Genomic DNA, 8,499 nt, shown 5'->3' with positions numbered 1-8,499 from the left:
CACATTGGAATGGTCACTCTCTATCTATAGCGAGTCGCCTCACACTGGTTAAATTTGTGGTAGTCAGTATGTTATCACATATTTTTTTCAATTTATACATGGCCTGCTTCTATTCTAGCTCAAGTACGTTCTTGGGCTTGTAATTTTAATGGACTGGTTCTACAGATTCGCAAGGATTTTTGGCAGTCTCTTGGAAAAACTGTTGTGTTCCTTATAGTGAAGGGAATCTTGGTATTCGTAATTTTGCTTCTTTAAACAAATCTTTTCTTCTTAAGAAGTTTATTTCTGAATTAGATCATAGTGCTGCCATTGTAGAATCCAGGATAAAAAGAATAATTATCCATGGATTGAGACCCGAATATCAAGGCTTCGTAGGATGGCCGACCCAACCATCACTTGTTGAGTTTGAGAATTTGCTTGCCGATCAAGAAGCTCTGGCAAAGCAAATGGGAGGGGTCTCATTAAAAGGTGAGGAGGAAGCGTTCTACACCGAAAGTAAAGGCAGTTTTAAGTAGCATGCTGGTGGTGGATCTAAAAGAAATGGTGACAAAGAAAAAGGTCATCAAGGAGGAGGGAGTTCTCGGCTAGGGGGAGCTCCGAAGTATCACGACATTAATGGTCAATCCTATAATAAAAGGTTTGAGGGCAAATATTACAATTGTTGAAAGAAGGGCCACATGGCGAAAGATTACTGATTTAAAAGCCCGCAGAAAGTAACGTTGCCAACTCAAAGAAGAAAATTGAAGATGATTGGGACACCGTAGCATATCTAGCTATGGAGGAAGAATGGGATGTAGAAACATCATCGTGTTGATGCTCATAAAATGAGATGTTGCCTGACTCAAAAGAGATTGAAGATATGTTGCAGGAGAAAATGGGAGACCAAGCTGCCCAAATCCAATTGAGTCCAGAAAAGCTCGAGGAATTGCTTGATGGTGACGATATCAAACAAGAAGTACCTAAGAGTCTTTGGCAAATTGGTGTGTATCAACAACCAGGAGAAGTTAGACTTAGTGAAGTGGAAGTATCAACTCCACAATCACAACTAAGGAGGTCAACAGGAATACCGAAGCCAAACCCCAAATACTCCAACGTAGCCATAGTAGAAGAAGTTGAACTTGAGATGCATAAAGAAGCATCACAAAATTCCGAGTGGCATACATCTGGGTGAAGAGGATGCTGCTCTAAAGAAAAATCAACCTTGGGATCCAATGGCAAGGCCAAGAGATGCGAAACCCATATCATGCAAATGGGTGTTCAAGATAAAGCGTTGTCAACCCAACGTAAAGAGAAGAATGAGATGGTGTTGAGGGGGAGTGTTAAAGAAATCAACCCAATCTCATTGAAAGACCTACACAAATCTAGAATAAAGAATTCTAGAAAGTTCACTAGAGTCGGTTAGCTAAGATTATCCAAGTTAAACTAGTTCTTTGTAGAAAGGACTAGAAGGTAACGTATGGCTATTACAAGCATGTCAGTGGGCATTTGTAGAATATACTAGAAGTTAGGAAAATATGAGGCCAATTAGCAAAGCCATATGTCGGTGGCAATGCATGATTAATAGCTAGAAAGTTCTAGCAATGCCAAAGTCGGCAAACCTCACTATAAATATGGGTATGGTGCTATGTAAGTAACTAAGAAGAAGTAAGAATCAAGAGAGAGCTAATTAAGAGAGTGAGAAGCAAGAGTAGTTTTGTAGGAGTGTGAGTTGTCTAGAGTTTGTCTCTAGAAAATGAGTGAGTGTCATAGCTTCTAAAGTGTGTCCTTGAGAGTTTGTGTTGTAATATTTTGTGAGTGTAATACAAGTAATTTGTTTACTTGTTTTGTCTCTTCAATACTTATGTTAGAGTTGTGTACTCTAATCTTTCCTCAACAGCATGTTGGAGGGAAGGTTTCTGTAGTAGATGATGTTGAGGTCACTGTCTATTTATGGACGTACATTCCTGTTTTTGTGTGAAAAAGGTGACAGATTCATACTTGCATGGTACGTGTAAACAAAGAAAAAGAAATATGAGCTTGTCCTCAATCTAACTTTATATCATCTGATTTGACTACCAAAATTCAGGTAATTCTTTAATCCAGCATTGTGTTTTGTTAACGTCGCTTTGAGGAAGAAAGTGATTGGAAGCATTTGTATATTCGTTCTGTTTTGAATCATTCGACAAATTCACTAAACGTTTTTGGTTCTGTTCTCATGCTTTAGGATTTGAAGAGAGAGCATACTGCCATGTCTGATGAAGTCAAGCTCACTACGAATTCCTTTCCGGACCCTGCAATTCTAAACACCATTCAGCTGCTAAGTGAGCCTTTTGTTTTAATCAATCACAATTATTTTCTAACTTTCCTTCTCTCTTTGATTGTAATTTGTTGTTTCTGGATATCCAAATCCAGAAGCTTCATCGGAATTGCCCTGGTATGCCTTCTGAAAACTCACTTTATAACTGCTGCTTGCTGTGAATGTGCTTAGAAACATGCATAAGAGTTAACTGCTAGATAAACAAGAGTAGGAATGATCTTAGAGACTTAGCAATTCAATGATACGCTAGGAACACCATATCTGCTTGTCTGCTTTGACTGTCCTCTGCGGGAAACTCTATTGCATTGAACTACTTAAATTTTCTGCAATACGATAATCTTAGAACTGCTGTGGTTGATGTGAATGAATGAATTGCTGCTGGATGCAGGATCCAATTTTTCTTTATTTGCCTTGTACGTCTTAGATGAAATAGGGCCGCCTTGTATGTCCTGATTGCAACCTGCAAAAGCCCAAAGTTTTTCAATCAATAACCTATTTTTATCAACTCAGTTTTTTCACAGAAATTTCTCCAAGCAAAAAGTTTGCTTTGAAAAGATAAGACTTTTATCCAACAAAACAATTGCTTTTACGAACTCAAAACTGACTTAGGCAAACAAGAGTTTTATTGCAAACAAGGATTTTCAACTAGTATTATTGAAAGAAAAAAATACTGAAAGCGAAAACGTATATTTTGGATTTTTTTCAAGTTAGTGTTAGAAAATTCGGCTACCTCCCAATAAACGCTTTAGTTAATTTCTATAACTCACTAGTTTCTTCATAATCATTTACTTGTGTGTGACATCGTACGTAGGGTGACTCCAAATATGGTTTCAGCTTGTGATCATTCACCTTGAATGTTTTACCACTTTACTCATTAATAATGTCGACAACCCTATGGGATAAACCTTAGTAACCTAGTGTTGCATGTTCCAGTCGGACTTCAACTTCTGTGGAAACAACTTCAACCTTGAATTAAACAATAACACTTTCTATCTTGGTTGAACTCTTTTCTAAATTTGATTGTCATGAAACCCCTTAGTTTTCTCCTTGTAGATCTTTGTACTTTTATATGCTTCATTACGAATTTCGTCTAACTTGTCGAGTTGCAATTTACACTTATCACGAGCAGAATCATAAGCAAAATTTAGCTATTTGATAGCCCAATACGCCTTATGCTTTCCCGTATATAAGCTGAAAGGGGGACATCCCAATCAGAGTTTTATACGTTGTTCTGTATGTCCAGAGATCATCGTTTAATTTTAGACTCCAGTCCTTGCAAGTGGTGCTGACTGTTTTTTCTAGGATGCACTTTATCTCTATGTTGGAGTCTTCAACCTACCTATATGTCTAAGGATGATACGTAGTGGCTACACAATGAGTGATCCCATATTTTGTAAGGAGTGCAGCAAAAGGCTTATTCAAGAAGTGCTTACCTTCATCGCTGATAATAGCACTTGGAAAACGCAGAAAAATCATACCTTGGAGGAAATTCAAGACCAATGACCCTTTGCTAGTAGGTGCTGCAATTGCCTCAACTCACTTAGAAACGTATTCCACAGCCACAAGAATGTATTGGTTCCCATGGGACGATGATTGCCCCAAACATCAAATAATTCAACGACCAGAATACTTTATTGCGACATCTGATTGCGCACTCGTGGACAGCGATCATGAACTTGACACCAATTATTTGCATTCTTGAAAAGGGAAGGCCAAAACAACCCAATTTGAAAAATCTTAGTTCTTGTCCTCTTCGGCCCAAAGTGTCATCCACATGCTAATGGGCAAACTTAAAAACATTTTCCTGCTCCTCTTTTGGAACATACCATCGAATGGTCTGGTATAAGTATGGCGTTAACATTGGGCACTTTTAGGCCCATACAATGGGCAGGCTTGGAAAAACCTAGGAGCCCAAGAGTCAAGGGGTTCATAGAAGGCCACCCCGAACACTCGAGCAGACTGAGACAAAAAAAGTAGTTGCCATCAATCGCACGAAACACGTGAGCTAACTAATATCTTTATGGCAAGTGGGAAGCTCGGCTCGCCTAGACCTAAAGAGGCATGCTACCCAAGTTTCAAAAACGTCATTTCACTTATATGAGAGCTTAGCCGTGGAAAGGTGACAATGAGTTCGTACAAGTTGTTGGCGCATTAAATGCCAATTTGAGAAGCTCCAAGATTGAGAGGCCAATATAAAGAGATTAAGACCTCATCCAATATAGGGGTCGGACGAGTAGAAGTCGGGCGCTATTTAGTCTTAAAGTAACATTATGTGCAATACAATGGATGTGACCCAATTTTGAGGAGTAAACCGCTTATATCTTTGAGTTCATTTCGTTTTATTCCATATCTTAAGCCCACCACAGGGAGATTTAATTAAGTTTATTAACCTTACAATTATGAGCGTTCAATCCTTTCTTAAGAAGAACACATGTCGATCCAAAATTCTACATACCACCATACTTACAGATAATCGACTGACAAGTACAAGGAATTCGACATTAGCCACCTCACTTTTACTTTGCGATACACATAAGTCAACTGAGTAAGCAGAAGCTTTGGCATCGTCTTTGGGAAACACATACAATTTGGTTGTGTTTTTTGCCTAGCTACCTTTGCTCCATAGTTTGTAGACCACCAAGCAAGATGGCCAGCAGTCTCGAGCCGACACTCCGAAGAAGAAGACGAGAAGAGATGACTAGACTCACCACCTATGAGGAAAAGATGAATTACTTACTGGTGTCGGAGAGATGAATGAGGTGGGGAACCTCTTCTATGCGTAAAACACCCTACTTCAGAAGAAGCATGACGACCTCATAGAACAAATCAACAAAACTAACGAGAAAATCGACAACACATCCAAGGGAAGAGCTCGTATTTTCCCTAGGATGTCGGGAACAAAGATGTATGTGAAGTCATTAACAAGAAGCTCAGAGAAGAGGATGACGCTCGGGACGAATGGGCGAAAGTCATTGAGCAAGAGCTGGGAAGTTGGACGGGAACTCTGGTTAACCTCCTCGACCTGAGAAACATCCTGAGAGAAGTTATAGGTAAGGAATTAAAAGCATGTGGGATCGGCTTGGAGACATTAAGCGATTGTCCAAACCAAAAAACCTTGATTATTCTGAGGATAAAGAGTCACTTTCATTCTCCAATGAGCTATTGACAAGCTGACGAGCAAGGACACTCGAGTGCTTAAGATGCCAAGCTATGAGGGGCTTCTTGATCTGTATGACCATCTCAATGGGTTCATATATGCTACCAAGGGTCGAGAAAACAACACTACCAAATGCAAGCTATTTTTTACTATCCTCAAAGGAGCTGCTGCAAAGGTTGGGTTAAGCAAATAGCCCTACGGTCCATACAAATATCTTAAGATTGAGACAAGTTTTCCTGGACACCTATATGATCATCTTAAGAGGTAGTACACACGGACCGACCTTACCTCTGTGAAACAGGGTCTAGATGAATCCCTGAGCGGTTATATATCCAAATTCAACAATGAGTAAGCCAGATGCATAGGATGTGATGAGGCGACAACACATAATGCCCTCATGAGGGATTTGCTGGAGGCAATTTTTACTTTCGAAAATGATGTACTTGAGACAACCATCCTCGAAGAAGTTAGATTTTATAACACAGGACAAGTCACTGCCTTCACACCAAATTTGGCTAAAAGCAACATTCCTGAAACTTTCGAAGTAGTGTTTGTCCATGAGTTCTTGTCACAGCACACATGTAAGCCACCTCCTCAAATTTCAATTTCGTTTTCTACTAACATGATGTTGATTTCAATGATTCAGGCACCCACTACAGAATTTAAACCATAATCGAATCATTTTAAGTATCACCTTCCATTCAATGATCAACTCCATGCCATTGGTCTTAGTGAGGATTAAATGGAGGTATCGTCCGGCTGGAAGACATTAAAGCAAGCGCTTCTTGGGAGGCAACCCATGTGTTCAAATAAAAAGACCATGGACTTTCCAGCTCCTACAACCAGATTTGCTCTCTTTTACCCTTCTCTTTATTTTTTTTACTTTGCCATGATTGTTTTGTTTGCTAGTTATCTTTTGTTGCTTTCTTGTTTAAGTTTATTTTTGAAACATTGAGGACAATGTTTGGTTTAAGTGTGGGGGGTAAACAGATTGCTTTTCATGATTTCTCTTCGAATTTCACCATCTATCACTATTAATATTGTTATTCACTATTTTAAAGTGTTTTATTGTGTGTCATATAACAAAATTTTGAAGAAAAAAAATCGAAAATGCTTGAGAAAATACCAAAAAGAGTCATTTTTGTTGCTTGTGTGTGTTTTAGGGTACCTTCCAACACAATGATGAGGATTTGGTTTTTAATTGTATGACTGTTAAAGAAAGTTACAAACATGGGTAGAAGTTTGATATGCTCTTTGGTTAATACTTAGTTGTAGTTGTTATTTACGAATTCACATGTAATCACAAAGAAAAAAAAAATCAGTTTTTGTAACATGTTTGAAGGAAGAAACTCAAACTAACGCTACAACCCTGTGAGACTTGAGCCTATTCTTTGTTTGGAGAGTTATTAATTTGTGATATTCTTGTTTTCTAAAGTTGTTGCATGATCTCATTATTTCTTTGCTTGGTTGCTACGTAGAATGCTTTTTCATCATTTTAGTTCTAAATACTATAACTCATGTCTGTTTCATTCAAAGCATAAAATTGATTGCATAACAAATAACAAGATGAAGTTGTTTAGTTACCACCAAAGCCAAAAAGCCTTATCCCTTGCTTATGTATTGTAGGTTTAACATATGTGAGTGCTAGTCTACATATTTACATCAATCTTCTCACATATACTTAGTAAAGGGAGTGTAGTCAAAAAATCTGTGCGAAAATAGAGAGTATATCCAGTGAGGAATTGAGTGAATTCTCTAAGGCATGTTACTACTTTTAAATGTTGTTTTAATTGATTAAATGCGAGCTAGTGAGTGGTTACTGCGGTTAAGTATAAGCTCAAGAGTAAGGATGGCTAAAATCTATGTAAGTAATGATTTTTAACATGTCATGTTTCATTGGAAATCCCTAAGACAATTGTTGGAAGGTTTAGGTTTTGTTTTGTTTTCTTTGTTTTGCTTGGGGACTAGCAAAAGTTAAGTGTAGGGGAATTTGATAGGAGCATATTTATGCGACTTTGTTATCTTATTTCTTTGCATTTACTTAGATAATTTCTATTTATTTTGGTAATTTAAGTTATTTTCATATTATTGTAGGTCCAGTTGGTAAAGATGACAATAAATAGCCAAATGGAGCAATTTGGGGTAGTTTTGGACTTGGATTGGATAGCATATGGGCTGAACGTTTTTGGTGTTTAAATGGTGCTAGATATGTGCTAAAAATTGGAGAAATTAAAGTTGAGGCTTGGAAGACAAAGAATTACACAAGAAAGAGGAATCCTAGTTGGAGAGGAACATTATCTTATCTTATCCATCATTATGTTTATCTCATCTTATCTTATCTTATTCTATCTTATCTTATCTTATCTCCAGTTGCAAGGAGGAATTCTAGTCACATTCCAACACTCTTTACCTGATTCTTAGAGTCCTAAAATAATTCAAAATGCCAAAACCCTTTCCTCCTTGGATTCAGCCATTCCCCCCTATATATGAAATTCCTACAACGATTTAGGGGGTGCTGCGCCTACCATTCATCCATTGAAGTTGCTAGAATTTTTAGAGTTCTTTCTATCTTTGTTTTAAGTTTCAATGTTTATTTTAGATTGTTTTTCAGTTATGATGAACATGTGTAACTAAGTTTCTTTTTAGCTAGAGGTGAATTCAAGGCCATGATCATATGTTTTATATAAATTGATTACATCCAGTTATTGTTTCATAAAACATGAATGCGATTTACTTATCTGCTTTATAGAGAACTTATTCTTGTATGTTTATTAAGGATGCATACTTAGTTTGCATGTAGGGATTTGATGCTAGAATATAAGGGAATTCCACCTAATCGTTATGAACTTATATTTGTAAGTAGTAAAAGTCACTAGTCATGATTGAGTTAAGTAAATTATTGGCAAGAGTATCATACTTTTCATAGTTATGAATGTTTTGTCAATGCTTATGATTTTCACAGAACTTAATGATCTTTGAGATATATCTTTATCATGCTTTTCATAGTTAGGGAACTTGAGAAGAATAATTTGGTTGCATCGCTAAG

General features: G+C 37.4%; 1 long non-coding RNA gene across 2 annotated transcripts; it reads left to right on the top strand.

Annotated features, from left to right (window-relative positions):
• Positions 1-1,603: 1,603 nt before the first annotated feature.
• Positions 1,604-8,171, top strand: LOC139193802 (uncharacterized). 2 transcript variants are annotated; one of them, XR_011578285.1, is made up of 3 exons: positions 1,626-2,065; positions 2,204-2,413; positions 7,548-8,171. It is a non-coding gene; the product is annotated as an uncharacterized lncRNA (long non-coding RNA). The 2 variants fall into 2 exon arrangements; XR_011578284.1 differs by having other exon boundaries at positions 1,604-2,065; positions 2,204-8,171.
• The last annotated feature ends 328 nt before the right edge of the window (positions 8,172-8,499 follow it).

Source organism: Malus domestica, chromosome 17, assembly GCF_042453785.1.
Source record: "Malus domestica chromosome 17, GDT2T_hap1".
Classification (NCBI taxonomy): domain Eukaryota; kingdom Viridiplantae; phylum Streptophyta; class Magnoliopsida; order Rosales; family Rosaceae; genus Malus; species Malus domestica.
Note: the sequence above shows the minus strand (reverse complement) of the source record. Positions and strands in the feature narration are given on the sequence as shown.